Raw genomic sequence first — 16,735 nt, forward strand, 5'->3', positions numbered from 1 at the left:
TCAATTACCAAAAAGGGGGAGATTGTAAGTGCACCTTGCCCTTTAGTGGGTTTTGTTGAATTGAATGACAACACCATTAAAGGTCTAACAAGTTTGCTAAGTGTTGAACAGAAAATTGAGTTTATTGCATACACTTGTGGATTGTGGAATGAGAAGTGTATATAGGTTCAACAAGAAGGTAAACTTGATGATATTCCACATAATGTTCAAATCAAGGCCAAAATTGTGTATTGTTGTGTTGGAAGATCATGGAAACAATATAGTTCAAGAGAAAGACAGTAATGCAAATGGAGTTGATGAAATGGCTTCTATGTTGTGGGATATCATAGTATCATGAGGAAGCAAGCATATTTGGCAAATGATAAATGAGACATGAGATGATGATTTTGGATTGGTCTCAATAATGGCTTGCTTTGCATGAACAAGAAGAGTTTGATAGTGGATTAGCTTTGATCAAGGATTGAAGAATGAGTCAAGAATGCATAAGTGAATAAATACCAAGCAAAGGTTTAATGACAAAGGACACAACTCATATTGGATATAAGTCGGTCTCTATGTTGGTTTGCTTGTATGGATAAAGATTTGGAAAATCACTTTGCATTAATATGATCAAGCTAGAAGTATGAAGATAGAGATTGAAGTGAGTGTTAGGAATCTCAAGCCAAAATAAAGAGGATATAAGGAATCATGAATTGGCTTGACCAGATTGATGTTGATCCATATATGACCCTATGTGAGTCTAACTGAAGCTTGATTGATCTGAACTTTCATATCTAGAAGATATTCAAGCAAGGATCACAATATTAAAGAAATGGTTTTTCAATGGATGCTTAGTATGATGTGACATGAGTATGGCTTGATAAGGTGAAGATAGCAAGGGCTTTGAAGGACAAAATGGATGTGAAGGGCAAGCAATGGCTTGAGGACCAAGGTACCATGGCTAAGGTGAAGAATAGAGTACTTGCATTGAGTCGAGGAACTAATCAAGCTATGTGAAGTCATATTGTGTTAAGGATCAAATCATTAGTGAAAGTGACTTGAAGCAATGGATAGAACTCACATGTGTTGAAAAGATTCAAGTCACAAGATTAACATGTGTTTGTTTGAAGAGATGAGACAAAGATAATTGCAAACCTTATAAAGTAATATTGAGAAAGAGGATAATACATGCGATGGTGGAAACTCCAAATTACAAAAGGTTGCAGCAACTAGCTCAAAGGAATTTATAATTCATTTATATATTGAAATTGAGTTTAGGAAAATCCGTACCATATAGAGGGATACAATGCACAAGCTTTAATATGCAACCAAGTGCTCATTTACCCACCAAAATATCCTCAAAACCTAGCCACTGCAGCAAGCTTTTCACTCTTCGCCAAATTGGTTGCTAGGCTTGAGCAACACTGCCGCGCCTAGAGTGGCACTACCGTGACTTGAAAGTTACCATTGGACAGTAGGGGATATGTCTATCTCCTTCCTGTGTTCCCCCAATGGTCAGCTTGGCCATTCCCTTCCCAAGTGCGACTAGAGCAGCTCTCTCCATCGCTCACCATTGGAGCCCCTTAAGCTTCTAATTTGCTTCCCTTGCAAATTCATGAGACTTTGGGCCTCCAAACTGCATTAGAGAGCACACCAATCTGTTCTTCATCTCCTAGAGCACTTGGTTCGTGTTCAAGGCAGTGGATTGTGTTTGTTACTCTTGGAGCTTGCTCCTAGCTGGCTAGAGCATCGCCCGTGGAGCTTACCAACTTGTGTGGTAGCCCCAGGAGGTTTGTAATCACTCCAATAATCTAGTGAAATCACCCCTCATCTCAAGAGTTCATTCTCTTGACTTGAGAACAAGAATAAGGTTGAAAGAGACAAAAGCTTTAGTGGCTTCCTCAATAATGTGGACATAGGCAAGCTTTGGTGGCAAGATGAACCATGGGATAAATCGGTGTCTCACTTTTGTTCTTATGATTTGCATTGCTATACTTGTGTTTTAGGTGATTCTAGGGTTTGGTCCTGATCTACTTGCCCGTGCACTTCCGCCAACATCCAGGTGGTGGAATTGGCTCTACACTACCCTAGGAACATCAATAATTTGCATGATCTACTTTTCCTCTACATAGGCAAGCCTCTATAATTTGCACGAATTGTGCTTCTATAGGTGTCTATGCACACGGCAGTGCCACGTAGTGCTCGGTAATGCCGCTCACCTGAGCGGCAGTGCCACTCTAGAACTGATAGTAGTTTTCAAGTTTTTGTTTTAAACATGCCTGTTCACCCCCCTCTAGGCGACATCAAGGTCCTTTCAATTGGTATTGGAGTAAGGCTCTCAATTTCAGGCTTAACCACCCTGAGAGACAATGTCACTAGGATAGGCCAGCCGGCCTATGGGGTCCACATGTCACTCTCTCTTTTCTATGTCAGTTTCCCACCACCTTTGAGAGTCCATCTCCGCCATTGCTCAAGGTCGGTTCATCCAATAGTGATCGAGGGAGTTGATGTGAATCGATGACGTGGCAATGCCTTGCCCCCTACTCCATCTCCCCTATATAAGGTGCCCCCTACCCCCTCTAGGAGATCATATCTCTTATTCACATCAACACACATTAGGAGGATTAGGTCTATAACTCTCCAATGTAGTAGATTAGTAGCTCGGGAGTGAGGGTCGAGTTGGGCTCATGCTCAAGTTCCGAATCTAGTCTTGGAGGCTCAGCAAAACCTTGTATCTTCACTTTTATATATTGTAAGACTTATTATCAATTTATCATATTCCTATCTACATAGCTAAGCTTACTTTGAATATATATCTTGCTTAGTTAAGGTTATTATTACTTTTGTGTGTGGATTCATAGAGCGCTTAGCCTGCTATTTTACCGGTTGGGCTAAGTAGCCAAGCCTCATATAAGCATGGTGCTTATATGATGCTCTACCTATGAGTGCACCCTATTCCTTGGCCATGTGGTAGTAGCAGGAGGTGACAACCCCGTCCATCCTCTATAGTCCACCCCATGTTAGCAGGTTCTTAAATTGTAGGACCGTAGTCACATCAGTAGAGTTATCTCTTGTGAAGCTCTACCATCCAGCGATGTCCCAAAGTGCATAAGAGTAGAGTTAGTCTTAGCTATAGTTGGTCATACTATGACCATATAATAAGAATGTCATAGGAATCTACCTCACCTATTGTTCTCCTGAGTTGACTAGTTATTTATCTTCATTGATTTATCCCCTACCTAACGTGCCAGCTGTCGGTGTTTGGTGACCGGCAACTCATCATGGGGTTACCTAGGATGATGTTTGAAGGGCTTTGGTGTACGCAAAACTCGACAATAAATGCAAAAGAGACGAATGGTTTATACTGGTTTGAACCCTCTTGTCGAGTAATAGCCTTTACCCCAGTCGGCATGTAGCCTTTTGCGTTGGATTCATTGGTATGATTGTCAGGGTTACAAGGGGGTGTGCCATACCTCTCTTTATATAGGGGATAGGGTAAGGGCACATATCTAGTCCTAGTCGGTTATAAGAGAAGAGTCCTAGTCCTATTATAGAATCTAGCTTTCATAGTAAGCCGACTAAGTTGATCTAGAATAGCTTGAAGTCCACGCCACCTTGTCTCAAGTCCTTCTATAGATCGTGGGCCATCCCTAGGCCCATCCAAGTAGTACCCCCATGGGGAACCCTTAGGACCCTGGTCTGTCAAGCCCCCGAGCATGTCATGATTGAACTCGGAAGCCTTCTTGTTCCTCCTAGTCTTGCCGAGTAGAAACAAGTGTAATCCGAGTGCTTTTGTGAGTGAAGCCATGAGGTGCTCTGTAAAGCCTCCGGGCGACGTGCACTTTAAAAAAAATGCACTCACTAAGTGTAGCCCCTGAGCCTTTTGCTGTTTGCAAAACAAAGAGTTAGAGGGTCTAAAAGAAAAAACATCCATAGAGGATATGTACCCTGCAGCCCCCAAGCCTGTGTCCAAGTACTTGTACTCGAGATAAGGATCTTGAAAAGAATATACTCGAGGATGAGAGTTTTAGCAATAATTATTGTCCTGTCTACTAGAACGGAAATAGGTAAGACATGTCAAAGTCACATGCAAAGCTTAGTACAGTTGGTCCAAAGATGCTCAGAATATTCATGGGAATATGCCATCAAAGGTGTTGCTAAGTGTGCTATTACTTCACATGTGCTGAGATAAGGCTGTTGGTACACTAAAAAGGTGTAGTGGGATGCACTGTACCCTTGTAGTGCAGCACGTGAACCTGTGAGGAAATCAATAGCTTGTCCGCACACTCCGCATGAATTCGGTCCATAGACACCACCAAGACGAGCACTTGAACCTCAGTTGTAGAAGAAGCAAAGTAGCTCTAAGTTTGAAGCTTGCAAATATGTTGGTGAGCGAAGTAGACCAGCCCCCGGGAGTACTCGGTTGGTATAGCCAAGAGTTGTAGTGACTAGAAGAACTATTGTGATAGGGTTTAGAGGTAGGATAAACCCATAGTTGTGCGTAGTAGAGTAGCCTGGAGCTACAGCCAGAAGAACTCTTGTGACGACTGGTAGAGTGGCACATCCAATAGTCCCATGTCAGTTCTTCGAGCGTGCCTATCGATGTCTGTCCATGAAGGGTCAAACTTTGGCCCGAATGTATATAGATGGCGTTGGCTAGGTGGCAAGATGTGCGAAAAACTCATCCTGCATACTAGCCAGTAGGCTACCTCCTGCAGCAGCTATGCTCCCAAGGGTAGTTGGCCAACAAATGTTTGTAGTCGGACAGTCTACCCAAGGTTCTAGGCTAGGACACACTACACTTCTATTATCTACCTAGATGCACTACTCTTCTCCTCTTGGATCTAGGTGCATCGAGTATGAAAGTACCTACTGAGAAGCACTTAGAGTATGAGTACTCTATCATAGCTGAGTATGTGTTGTCTTTTGTTATTTTCTAAAAAATCTTATACCAATGCTTGTATCTTTCAGAATAAATAGTCTCGCACTATTCTGAGTGGTCTTGAATTTTGTGAAGTGTCCAACCCTGTATCCATTGAACTGTTGTTGAATAAAAAATCTTCATCTGAGTACTGTGCTGTTTAACTCATACTATCGACTGATTGTATGAGTATTGCATCAATCATCCGAGTACTTCATGATGTGGCCATGTAGTCAATGGTCATATCATGGCATGTATCCAGAAGGTATGAATCCAAAGGATAAGTCTGAACATAGTGTGACGCATTGGAAATCATGAAAAGGCATGCAACCATCGTATCCGTTGGCGTGATTATCGGGCCACACAGTAGTGGGAATCCTATATAAAAGGTAACCAATCCTGCGAGTCATCTTCCTCTGCTTCATTTCGCTTTTTGCTTAAACCCCCATGCCTACTGTGAGCGTCGTCCACCTCAAACACTAGATCTATAAAAAGCTCTACTTGATGGGTAGGGGCAAGAACTCAAGTGCCGCCGCCAACAAGACTGTCGAGAAGAGGGCGCTAGAAGTGCCAGAGATGGCCACCATTGCCCAGATCTAGCCAGCGCCAAGCATGAAGCCAAAGCACCTCTACAAGCTCCATGAGCAGGGCTATTTATAGGACCAGAAGCTTGGTGAATGGAAGGCACCTAGAGAACACCGCATTCCAAATCTTTAGCCGGATGAGATCATTCTCTTTGTGCCGTGCATACAGCACGGGTTAGAGTTGCTAACTTGTCCTTTTTTGCATGGGTTTTTCCACTACTATGGCATAACACTGAACCATATGAACCTAAATTCCATCTTGCATTTGTCAATCTTAGTCCATCTTTGTGAAACTTTCCTTGGCATCCCCCTTCCATCACTCTGTTCTATTATTTCTTTAAACTAAAACCACATCCTGACGCAACAAATCCAAGTGCTTAGGGAGGCGCCGGTATTTAGTTCTAGGTGGGGAAGAAGAAAGAATATCTCCACTACACCCTGGTCGATTCTATGAAGAATTGGAGAGCCAAGTGGTTTTATGCGGGGAATATGTGGCCATCGCTAGAGGTTCACAGCAACACCACGTTGGTGCCCAACGCCTGCTGGGAGAAGGAAATAGTGAACGCGATGGAGCTTGAAGAAATTCATCCATTTCTCAAGCAGCTCATGGCCATGAAGGATCAAGGCCTGAATGGAGTTGGAGTAGTCACCAGCTTTATCAGGCACCGGGTGCAACCACTTTAGGAGAGGGTACACTATGGCTTCGAGTACATTGGGCCAAAGGATCTAGCCCGAGTGACAACTGATGATTTGATAGAGAATGAAGTCCTAGAGAGGATTCAGGATGTACTTTTAGTGGTATCAGTGATACCATACTAGTACCCTGAACGTGACCATGAACATCCACCAGCTACCGTAAGTATACTGACATGTGTGCTTTTGAAGTGTCTTGATATTGTGGACTCTGACTCCTATAAATTGATGACTGTTGATGCAGCATTTGGGGCAAAATTTCAATGATCTGCCCACTCTGCCCCCACGTGCTAGATTTGGGGGAGTCGGTGGGAATAGAGCTGCATCTGCTAGAGCAGACGGAGGAAGCACCAGCCCTGCCATCCATGTGGTCCAAGAGGTCAACAACGATTCTAAGGGAAACCCAGATGATTTTATAATCCAAGGCAACCCAAGTGCAAGGCAAGGAGCCACCTACGAGAAACGGTCGTTGGAGGCCGATGTGACTGCTGGTGCGAGTGGGGCGGTGCCCAAGAGGCCCCGTCGAACTTGCACATTGAGATCAGGTAAGAGTAATCTTGAGGTAACCCTATGTAGTCTGACAGTTATCTTAATCAGAATCCAAACTTGAATAGCTGCAACTCGTGATACTTTTGATGAAGAGCTAGAGGCGGAATTAGTGGACACATGTTTTTCTATCAGGAAGTAAGTATGCTTTCGAGTAAAATTTTGTACTAAACTTTGTCATGGATATACTTGAAGATGCTGAATTGTTTTTAATAGAATGCCGCCACTAGACCTGATGAGCACCCGAGTGCTAACTCAAGGCGACAGGAGAGCACCCGAACAGGACATAGATGCTACAAGTCGACATAATGACTCAATACTATCGACGCCAGCGTCAAGCCTGAAGCTAGATGGGTCATCTAGTGGTATGATGCTAGGAAGACCTAGCCTAAAGAAGAGATCCTCTGCCAAGTAAGTGTTGAAGCTGTTTTTAGCATTCTTGCATTATCCCTAGAATGGCAATTTACTTTTGCTTATATCAGGGTACAAAAAGCAGCAAGTACTCAGCCGCAAAGTGAAGAACCCTAGGTTGAAGAGAACCTACATACTAAAAGTGACCGAGTGGAAGGAGGCTAGGCAGGTGGGCTTGTGTCCCCACCCAAGGCCACTAAAGCACCGCAGCCATAGGGTCCAACATCCCTTGATGGTGGGGTAGATCAAGCAGAGCAACCAAGTACCGTAGAGTATGAGGCGCCGTAGCCACAAGTGGAGGAGCCTGGTGATGGGGAAGCTCACCAACCACTGGGATCAAAGCCAGTAGAGTCTGCTAAAGATGGGCAGAGTGCAAGAGCTAGCATGAGTACTCCTACTCTGAGTACACCTACACCAGACATGGCAACGATGAGTACCTAGTTGGTTGAAGATGAAGAAGTCATCCCAATCACCGGACTAGGTACCCAGCTCTAGACATATAGTCTAGAGTTTACTAGATTAATGAAGTCTTGGTCTAGGTTGTTAAACTAGGCCTCTGTCTTTGATAGCCAGTTGAGGATATGTCTTATACTTTGTTGCTCCTTGCTCATTAGTATTTATCGAGTTCTTATTTCTAGAAACAGTAGTATGCCTAGGATGCAGAGCTAAAGGCCTCCATCAAGGTCTAGGAAGTCTAGGTAGAGGTCACTAGGTTGAAGAAGGAGTAGGCCAAGAAGGAGGCCAAGTGGAAGTCCATGTAGGAGCGCCATAAGGAGACTCTCTGCATCCTCCGGTCTCAAATTGGTGAAGCTGAGCGCCAAAAAGTAACCGCCAAGGAGAGAAAGAATAATGCCTTTCATTCCTTGTTGAAGATGTTGGAGAAGGTCGAGCTCTTTAATACCAAGTTGAAACGTAAGAGAATTGTATGGCTTCTCTGTAGTTCTTGAATGTAGTAGTCAGTGATCATGATGATGAACGTGTATGGTCCTCTTTGTAGATGAGTAGGTCAAAATCTAGTCGCTAGAAGGCGAGGTGAAGGAGCTAAATGAAGCCCTAAAGACCAAGCACAACCAGGCTAAAGAGGTAACAGAATGAGCGAGTGAAGAACTCACTCGATCTAAGCTAATAAAGCGAGGAGCTAATCATGATCTGATGCAAACTCTGAAGTCAGTGACTAACATGAAGACCCAGCTAGAGACGGTGTAGGCGGAACGCAATACACTTTGGGAAGCTGTGAAGCCACTCGCCCTCCTTTTTTGCACTCCAAAAGACGATGAAAGAAGGTGGGTGGATAGAGTGAAGCAGATCCCTAGCTGTTTTGAAGGCAATGTGCACGGAGCCACCAAAGTCTGTGTTCGTAATGTACTTGGGATGCTTCGAGTGCTATATCCATCTATAGATCTTCATCAGGTGACCACAGACTATGATAGTGAAGAACACTTGGTCACTGTAGAAAGAGCTAAAGAAGAGCTGGATGGGTTGGCCACCACCATAGCTAATGACTTAGACCTTAGGATGGAGAAGCCTGATGAATAGGCTTGTATTAAGTTTATGAAAAAACTTGTTTAAGTCTTTGTGTGTCGAGTGGGCACCTTAAAAAAACAATATCCTTTTGCCGACATAGGCTGTTAGTTTAATGAAAAACTTAGCCTACGAATTTCAAATGTGATGCATCTTATTAGGGTACTTAAACGCCTAAGACGGTTTATCCTAGTTAACTTTTTTGTGAAAAGTTAACTCTTTTAGACTTGGCAATCTTTTGAGTAAGATTGTAGTCTGCTTAGGCTATAAGTTTGTCTTGTGGAGACCTTTAGAAAGGCACATAAGATTGAGTAGCCAAGGTCAATGTAGTCACTATGATTATAATCATGTTAGACCCTTTCATTGATGTTAAGTGCGCGAGGTCACTTGTTCAAGGAACCCTTATAACGATTGTTTGTTGTTTGGATCCTGTCCCATAGCTAACAAATTAGGTTACTTACTTCTGGGAATCACTCTACCTAGGACAACATGCAATAGTTAAACTAAATGTCGGTAATTGGCTCCCTACAAAGGAGATGTAAGCCATCTGAGTAGGTGGCGTATCTCGTATAATATTGCCCAGTACTTGGTACATAGAGTAAGAACTGTGTGTCGAGTGAATTTATCAAATTCAGATATGTGTAGCCACGCAATCAGTCAGATGTATATCTTGTATATGATGTATCAAAGGCTGCATAAAGGAGAGACAACTTGGAAGTGTATCTTGCATAAATGTAAAAAGACAGGTTCATCTAGCGAAGAACATTCACTCTGTATTAATAACAAAGAATCTTAATTATAGAAGCTAGAACACTGAATTTACTTAAACACAAAAACTACTTAATAATATTAAGCATACAATCTCTATAGCTAGTCAATGTTCTAGGAGTTTGGCACGGGATTGCCACCCTCTTTGATTAACTTGAAGGAGCCTGGCTAAGTAACTTTGGAGACGATGAAGGGGCCTTCCCAGGGGCTGAGTAGCTTGCGTCGTCCTAAGGTATTCTTGATACGCTTGAGGACTAGATCTTCGACTTGAAAAGTATAGGGGCGCACATTCTTGTCGTAGTGACATCGTAGGCCTTTTAGGTATCTGGCAGACTAGAAGCGTGCATTAAGCTTGATTTCTTCAGCACTATCAATTTCTAGCTATCGAGTTTTGTCTGCTTCACCTTCGTTGTACTGTTCAGCCCTAGGAGAGTTCCATATCAAATCTACTAGCAAGATGGCTTCCAAGCCATAAACCAGGAAGAAGGGTGAGTACCCTGTCGCTCTGCTCTGCTGAGTATGTAGTCCCCAAACTACCTTGGGTAAATCATATATGCACTTGTTGTCGTAGTCTTTGAGCTCATCGAACAGCCTAGGCTTTAGTTCGGCTAGCAATAGCCCGTTAGCCCGCTCTACTTAGTCATTTGCTCGAGGATGAGTGATAGAAGCATAGTCGATGCTGATGCCGCAATCTTGAGTCCAACTTCTAAACTTGATAGCTATAAAGGGTGAGCCAAGATCTGTACTAATCCGATTAGGCATGCCAAACCAATACATAATGTCTTGCATGAACTCGACTGCCTTTGTAGCATTGAACTTGATGAGTGGTTTGTACTCTATCCACTTAGTGAACTTGTCAATGGCCACATAAATGTACTCAAAACCACTTGGTGCATGTTTGAGAGGTCCAACCATGTCGAGCCCCCAGCATGAAAAAGGCCATGATGGAGGGATACAGATGAGGTTGTGAGCTAGGACGTGGGCCTATTTGGTGAAAAACTGATAGCCCTTGCAGTGTCGTACCAACTCTTCTGCATCTTTCAGTGTCGTAGGCCAATAGTATCTAGATCTGAAAGCCATGTCGACTATGGTCCTAGAGGCTGCGTGGTTGCCACAACATCCAAAGTGGATTTCTTCCAAGATCTGCCGCCCTTCTTCAGGTGTAATGCATTTGAGGAGAACACTAGATGATGTGCCTCATCGGTAGAGCCTGTCTCTGACTAAGACATAATGCTTGCTTCTATGCATGATCGGTTCTACTTCTACCTTGTCATCAGGCAGCTTATGGTCTCAGATGTAATCAATGAATACTTGCGTCCATGCCGAGTTGACCACTAATACCTAGATGTCGGGAGTCGAGGTACTGATGGATGTGGAAGCTTCCTGTTTGATTGAAGGGACTTCGAGTTCCTAAACAAACACACTAGGTGGTACCTGTGCTCTGTCTGATCCTAACATGGCCAAAACATCAGCTGCAACATTGAGATCTCTTATGACATAGAGGATTTCTAAGCCTTAGAAGTGTTTCTCAAGTTTGCAGACTTCTGCGCAGTAAGCATCCATGGTCTCCTTGGCGTAGTCCCAATCCTTGTTCACCTAGTTGATAACCACAAAGGAGTCACCATAGATTAGAAAAAGCTTGATTCCGAGTGAGACTGCTACTCAGAGGCAATGAAGGAGGGCCTCGTACTCAACTTTGTTGTTGGTAGTAGGCCATAATATCTATAGAATGCACTTAAGCTATTTTTGGTCCAGAGAGATGAAGAGAACGCCAGCGCCTACACCTCCTTGCTTGAGAGAACCATCGAAATACATCTTCCAATGGTCTAAGATGACCGTTGGAGTAGGCTACTGGGTTTCGGTCCACTTGGCTATAAAATCAACCAAGACTTGAGATTTTATAGCCTTGCAGGAGGTGAACTCAATGCTCTGAGCTCCAAGTTTGACTGACCACTTGGATATGCGTCATGTTGCATCTCAATTGCGTAGGACATCACCGAATGGGAAGCCAGATACCACTGTTACCTTGTGTTTGTCAAAGTAGTGGCATAGCTTGCGTGAAGTTATCAAGAGGGCCTAGAGGAGCTTTTGCACATGTGGGTACTTGGCCTTGGATTCTGATAGCACCTTGCTAATATAATAGATAGGTCCTTGTAACTTATATACATGTCCTTCTGCCCGCTCCACGACTATTATCATGCTGACTACCATGGTTGTAGCTACAATGTAGAGTAGAAGTGGTTCTCATTTCTCGGGTGGAGTAAGTATCATAGAGGTAGATATGTACTCTTTGAGCTTTTGGAAAGCTTCATCAGCTTCAGCTATCCACTCAATCTTGCTCAACTTCTTCAACAACTTGAAGAAAGGCAAACCTTTTCCCCAAGTCATGAGATGAAATGATTGAGGGCAGCCATGCACCCTATCAGCTTCTAAACATCTTTGACGCAGTGAGGTTGAGTCATCTGAGTGATTGCTTGAATATGTTTCATATTAGCTTCAATACCGCAATGGCTCACGAGGAAACCCAATAGCTATTCAAAAGGAACTCCAAACACACACTTCGTTGGGTTAAGCTTCCACTTTTACTCATGAATATTATCAAAGGTTTGTTTCAAGTCTGTGATAAGAGTAGAGGGGACCTTGGTCTTGATGATGACATCATCAACATAGGCTTCTACATTATCACCGATCTGCTTGCTTAGGCACGCCTGGATAGCATGCTGATAGGTTGCACAAGCATTTTTTAACCCAAAGGACATGGTAATGTAGCAGTAGGCACCGAACGGAGTGATGAAGGATGTCTTGCTCTAATCTTCTTTATGGAGGGCAATATGATGGTAGCCCGAACAGCAATCAAGGGAGGACAAAAGAGCCAACCCGACTAGGGAGTCTATGATCTGATCAATGTGAGGTAAGCTGAAGGGATCCTTTGGGCAATGCTTGTTAAGATCCATGCAGTCCACGCACATGCACCACTCTTTCGAGTTCTTCTAGACGAGTACAAGATTGGCCAGCTGAAAGCCCTAGTTTGATTTTGGTAAATTGATGAAACCCTAAGTGCTAACCTAGTTTATCAAGTGATCATGAGATAGGTAGCACATTCCAAGTGGTGAAGCAAATGAAGATCATAAAGATGGCGATGCCATGGTGATGATCAAGTGCTTGGACTAGGAAAGAAGAAAGAGAAAAACAAAAGGCTCAAGGCAAAGGTATAAATTGTAGGAGCCATTTTATTTTAGTGATCAAGACACTTAGAGAGTGTGATCACATTTAGGTTTGATAGCCATACTATTAAGAGGGGTGAAACTCGTATCGGAATGCGGTTATCAAAGTGCCACTAGATGCTCTAACTCATTGCATATGCATTTAGGATCTAGTGGAGTGCTAACACCCTTGAAAATGTTTGTGAAAATATGCTAACACATGTGCACAAGGTGATACACTTGGTGGTTGGCACATTGAAGAAGATAGAGTTGAAAACGAGTTAGTCGCGCTGGTCACAGGGTGACTGGACACGTCCGGTATGGTGATCAGACACGTCCGGTATGTGGCTCAGGACTGAACTACACAGTGAGACCGGACGTGTTCGGTATGAATCTGCATGGTCAGTGTTTGGTAGTGTAGTTGATCGGACACTGGCAACATCCGGTCTGGAGTGACCGGACGTGTCCGGTCGAGCATGGATGCTTACTAGACTCGACCGAGCTCAGAGTCTCTGCGTCTGGTCATTTGTTGTTTTGTGTCCGATCGGAGCATTCGATTGCATGAACGTGTGGGCTACAATGGCTACCCTGTCTTGAACTAGACATGTGGTGGTCTAGGAGTGACCAGACGCGTTCGGTCAACCTACCGAACACGTCTAGTATTCATGAACGGAGCGTCCGGTGCTGCGTCCGGTCGATTGGATCGGAGCGTCTGGTCAACCTGTGTTGTACCCAGTGAAGGGGTACAACAGCTCTATTTCATGGGGGCTTCTATTTAAGCCCCATGGTTGGTTGAAGCTCATACCTTTGGCCATTTTCATTGACATAATAACCTTGTGAGCTTAGTCAAAGCCCCCACTCATCTCCATCATTGATTCATCATCTTTGTGAGATTGGGAGAGAATCCAAGTGCATTGCTTAAGTGTTTGCATCTAGAGGCACTTGGTGTTCGTGTTTTGCTACAGATTTCGCTTATTACTCTTGGTGGTTGCTGCCACCTAGATGGCTTGGAGCAGCGAGGATCATTGAGCAGAGGGTGGTGATTGTCTCTGGCTCCGATCGTGGTGATTGTGAGGGGTTCTTGACCTTTCCCTGGCGGAGAGCCAAAAGGTACTCTAGTGGATTGCTCATGGCTTGTGTGATCCTCATATTGTGTTGGTTGTGCGGCACCCTATTGAGGGTTTGGCGTGTGAAGCCAATTAGCATGTGAACCTCCAAGTGAGTGAATCGCCACAACAAGGACTAGCTTGCCGGCATGCAAGTGAACCTTGGTAAAAATCATTATGTTCATCATTGATTCTAAGGTGATTGGTCTTCATTGTTATTCATCCTTGTGATTGATTGATTTCTTCATCTACACGGTGGTATAACCTTTTTGATCACTCTCTTTATTTTACCACAAACTAGTTGACAAGCTCTTTAGTGTAGCTAGTTGTGAGAGCTTGCTTGCTTGGTTGGTGTGGCCCTTTAGTTATCCTTTGAGAGCACACTAACATAGGGTAGTGTCATAGTTATTGTGTGAATAAACACTATCTAAACTAGAATTGTGGTAGGTGGTTTGCATTTTGAGTAGGCTAGCGCAACACTTGCTTTGCCTCATAATTGTCTAACCATTTTGTTAAGTGTTGTTGTAGAAATTTTTATTAGGCTATTCACCCCCTCTAGCCATTAGGACCTTTCAAGTGGTATCAAAGCTGAGGTCACCATTATTTGAGGCTTAACAACCTTCGGTGTTAAAATGGCTCAAATCAACAACACCAAGAAGCCACCCCAATTTAATGGCTCAAATTATTCTTATTGGAAGTCAAAGATGACCACACATATCAAGTCAATCAATAGAAAGGTGTGGAAGGTGGTAGAAACCAAAATTGAGATTGAGGATCCGAAAAATCCCACCGTGGCCGAAGAAGTGCTTCTCCAAAATAATGACATTGCTCTAAGTGCCATTCATGATGCAATTGATGTGAGAACATTTGAGCAAATCAAGAATATTGAGATGGCTCATGAAGCTTGGAAGAAATTGGAAGAATCATTTGAGGGCACTCAAGCTGTGAAGGGTGCAAAGGCATATATTCTCAAAGAGAAGTTTGCAAGCTTCAAGATGAAGGAAGATGAGAGTGGGCCAGACATGTTCCATCGGATGGAAGTGATTGTAAATGATCTCAAAACACTTGGTGAGAAGATAGAGGACAAGGACTTCTCCAATAAGTTCTTGAGATGTTTGCCCACAAGATTTGGCATGTTGGTCACCTTACTAGTGAGGACCGGTTTGAACACAATGACACCAAACCAAATCTTGGGAGATATCATGACCAATGATGCTTATAGAGATGATGATGAGAAGGAAGAAAAGAGGGAGAAGAAAGATGAGAAGAAGGATGACAAGAAGAAGAGTGTGGCATTCAAGGCCACATCATCCAAGGGTAAAGCTAAACAAGAAACATCAAGTGAAGAGGATGATTCATGGGATGATGATGATGATGAGAAGATGGCTCTCTTTGTCAAAAGATTTGGCAAGTTCATGGTGAAGAAGGGCTACCATGCAAGAAGAAAGAAATCTTCATCCAAGAACAAAGAAGTGTCAAGAAGGTGCTTCAAGTGTGGAAGCAAAGATCATCTTGTCACCCAATGCCCATACAATAGCGACAATGATGATGACAACAAGAAGAACAAGAAGAAGGACAAAAAGGAAAAGAAAGAGAAGAAGGATAAGATGGCCTTCAAGAAGAAGAAGGGTGGTTCATATGTAGTCACTTGGGATAGTGATGCTTCATCAAGTGATGAAGATGATGATAGTGATGACAACAAAATCACCAAGAAGAAGGTTCTTGCGAGCATTGCTATAAATGAGAAGCCTTCTCTCTTCGAATCTTCATCATGCTTTATGGCTAAGGCCACTAAGGTACAATCTTGTGATGATGGAAGTGATGAAGAATATGATGATGATAATGAACATGAAAATGAAAATGATAGTGATAGTGATAATGATGAACCAACTAAGGATGAATTATTTGACATGCTAGAAGATGCTAAAGAACACTTTGACATTAAGAGAAGGGAATGCAAGAGCTTGAATAAGGAGGTAAAGGCCCTTAAGCAAGCCCTTGATGAGCTCAAAGCAACTCATGAGAAGCTAGAGGAAGCCCATGAGAAGGTTGGCAAGGCTCACAAAAAGCTTGAAAAGGCTCATTCCACTTTGCTTAATGAACAAGATAAAAAGAAGCATGTTGAAACTTGTGATGTAGGTGTAACTTGTGATTTAATTAATACATCACTATCTATACCTATCATTGTTGCTCCTACTAATCCTTCTTGTAGTACATCTACTTCCGCCTCATCTAGTAGTGATGGTCTCACTTGTGATGCCTCACTAATGGTTGAGAATGAGAACCTCAAGAAGGAGGTCACTAAGCTCACTCACACTTTGGCTAAGGCCTATGGTGGTGAGGACCGCTTGCTTATGTGCTTGGGTAGCCAAAGAGCTTCTCTCTACAAAGAGGGATTGGGCTATACCCCCAAGAAAGGCAAGGTGGCCTTTGCTCCTCATAAGACTAGTTTTGTGAAGAACAATGGTCGGTTTTGCACTAGTTGCAAGCAAGTTGGTCATAAAGAGCAAGAGTGCAAAAACAAGAGCAAAAATGCTAATGTATCCTCCCTTAACCTTGATTCATGATATATGCTTACTAAGGGTACAAATGGTGTGAAGGCTAAGTTCATTGGTAAACCATGGATGGGCTCAAAGAAGAAAGCTATTTGGGTACCAAAGAGCTTAGTGGCTAACCTTCAAGGACCCAAGCAAGTTTGGGTACCTAAAAGGAATTGATCTTCTTTTGTAGGTCAATTACAAAGCCAGAGGAAGGCATTGGGTTCTTGATAGTGGGTGCACTCAACACATGACCGGTGATACAAGAATGTTCAACTCAATCAACACCAATGGCAATGATGGTTATGATAGTATCACATTTGGTGACAATGGCAAAGGCAAGGTCAAAGGGCTTGGTAAGATTGCAATATCCAATGACATGAGCATATCCAATGTGTTGCTAGTAGAGAGCTTGAATTTCAATTTGCTATCTGTGGCTCAATTGTGTGATCTTGGATTCAAATGC

This window comes from Miscanthus floridulus, chromosome 16, assembly GCF_019320115.1.
Source record: "Miscanthus floridulus cultivar M001 chromosome 16, ASM1932011v1, whole genome shotgun sequence".
Classification (NCBI taxonomy): Eukaryota; Viridiplantae; Streptophyta; class Magnoliopsida; order Poales; family Poaceae; genus Miscanthus; species Miscanthus floridulus.